Raw genomic sequence first — 2,848 nt, forward strand, 5'->3', positions numbered from 1 at the left:
CCCTTTCCTCTTCCCCCCCTTCCCCTTTCCTTCTCCAACAAGGCAAGAGGGGGGAGTCCTACTCCCGGTGGGAGTAGGACTCCTCCAGGCGCACCCCTAGGGACCGTCCGCACCTCCCCCCTACCTCCTTTATATACGGGGGCAAGGGGGCACCCCATGACACACAAGTTGATCTTCGTGGTCATTCCTTAGCCGTGTGCGGTGCCCCCTTCCACCATATTCCACCTCGGTCATATCGTAGCGGTGCTTAGGCGAAGCCCTGCGTCGGTAGAACATCATCACCATCATCACCCCGTCGTGCTGACGAAACTCTCCCTCAACACTCGGCTAGATCGGAGCTCGAGGGATGTCACTGAGTTGAACGTGTGCAGAACTCGGAGGTGCCGTACGTTCGGTACTTGGATCGGTCGGATCGGGAAGATGTACGACTACTTTCTCTATGTTGTGTCAACGCTTCCGTTGCCGGTCTACGAGGGTAAGTAGACAACACTCTCCCCTCTCGTTGCTATGCATCACCATGATCTTGCGTGTGCGCAGGATTTTTTTTGAAATTACTACGTTCCCCAACAGGAAGGAGTACGTCGGTGGAGCAACAGGGGGCCCATGAGGGTGGAGGGCGCGCCTGGGGTAGGCAGGCGCGCCCCCCTATCTCATGGCCTCCTGTTTCTTTTCTTGATGTAGGGTCCAAGTCTCTCTGTTCTTGTTCATTGAGAAAATCACGTTCCCGAAGGTTTCATTCCGTTTGGACTCTGTTTGATATTCCTTTTCTTCGAAACCCTAAAAGAGGCAAAAAAACAGCAATTCTGGGTTGGGCCTCCGGTTAATAGGTTAGTCCCAAAAATAATAAAGCCCAATAATGTCCAAAACAGTAGATAATATAGCATGGAGAAATCAAAAATTATAGATACGTTGGAGACGTATCAAGCATCCCCGAACTTAATTCCTGCTCATCCTCGAGTAGGTAAATGATAAAAACAGAATTTTTGATGTGGAGTGCTACTTGGCATAATTTTAATGTAATTCTTCTTAATTGTGGTATGAATATTTAGATCCGAAAGATTCAAGACAAAAATTTAATATTGACATAAAAATAATAATACTTCAAGCATACTAACAAAGCAATTATGTCTTCTCAAAATAACAAGGCTAAAGAAAGTTATCCCTACAAAATCATATAGTCTGGCTATGCTCCATCTTCACCACACAAAATATTTAAATCATGCACAACCCCGATGACAAGCCCAGCAATTGTTTCATACTTTTGACATTCTCAAAACTTTTTCAATTTTCATGCAATACATGAGCGTGAGCCATGGATATAGCACTATAGGTGGAATAGAGTGGTGGTTGTGGAGAAGACAAAAAGGGAGAAGATAGTCTCACATCAACTAGGCGTATCAACGGGCTATGAAGATGACCATCAATAGATATCAATGTGAGTGAGTAGGGATTGCCATGCAACGGATGCACTAGAGCTATAAGTATATGAAAGCTCAAAAAGAAACTAACTGGGTGTGCATCCAACTTGCTTGCTCATGAAGACCTAGGGCATTTTGAGGAAGCTCATCATTGGAATATACAAGCCAAGTTCTATAATGAAAGATTCCCACTAGTATATGAAAGTGATAACATGAGAGACTCTCTAATATGAAGATCATGGTGCTACTTTGAAGCACAAGTGTGGTAAAAGGATAGTAACATTGTCCCTTCTCTCTCTTTTTTTGGACATTTTCTCTTTTCTTTTTTTGGCCTCTTTTCTTTCTATTTTTTCTTTGGGCTTCTTTGGCCTCTTTTATTTATTTATTTTCATCCGGAGTCTCATCCCGACTTGTGGGGGAATCATAGTCTCCGTCATCCTTTCCTCACTGGGACAATGCTCTAATAACGATGATCATCACACTTATATTTTTCTTACAACTCAAAATTTACAACTTGATAACGGAACGGTGAAAGTTTCATGGCAATATATCTCGGAATGGCTATGGAAATGCCATAATAGGTAGGTATGGTGGCTGTTTTGAGGAAGGTATATGGTGGGTGTATGATAGCGGCGAAAGGTGCACGGTATTAGAGAGGCTAGCAAAGGTGGAAGGGTGAGAGTGCGTATAATCCATGGACTCAACATTAGTCATAAATAACTTATATACTTATTGCAAAAATCTACAAATTATCAAAGCAAAGTATTACGCGCATGCTCCTAGGGGGATAGATTGGTAGGAAAAGACCATCGCTCGTCCCCGGCCGCCACTCATAAGGAAGACAATCAAAAAAGAAATCATGCTCCGACTTCATCACATAACGGTTCACCATACGTGCATGCTACGGGAATCACAAACTTCAACACAAGTATTTCTCAAATTCACAACTACTCAACTAGCATGACTTTAATATCACCATCTCCATATCTCAAAACAATTATCAAGTATCAAACTTATCATAGTATTCAACACACTCATAAGAGAATTTTTTTTCTTGAATACCTTTCATATTAGATTTTAAGCAAATTACCATGCTATTTAAGACTCTCAAAATAATCTAAGTGAAGCATGAGAGATCAATAGTTTCTATAAAACAAATCCACCGTCGTGCTCTAAAAGATATAAGTGAAGTACTAGAGCAAAATTATATAACTCAAAGGATATAAGTGAAGCACATAGAGTATTCTAAAAAATTCCAAATCATGTATGGCTCTCTCAAAAGGTGTGTACAACAAGGATGATTGTGGTACACTAACAAGCAAAGACTCAAATAATACAAGACGCTCCAAGCAAAACACGTATCATGTGGCGAATAAAAATATAGCTCCAAGTAAAGTTACCGATAGAAGTAGACGAAAGAGGGGATGCCT

Source organism: Triticum dicoccoides, chromosome 7A (genome assembly GCF_002162155.2).
Source record: "Triticum dicoccoides isolate Atlit2015 ecotype Zavitan chromosome 7A, WEW_v2.0, whole genome shotgun sequence".
NCBI lineage: Eukaryota > Viridiplantae > Streptophyta > Magnoliopsida > Poales > Poaceae > Triticum > Triticum dicoccoides.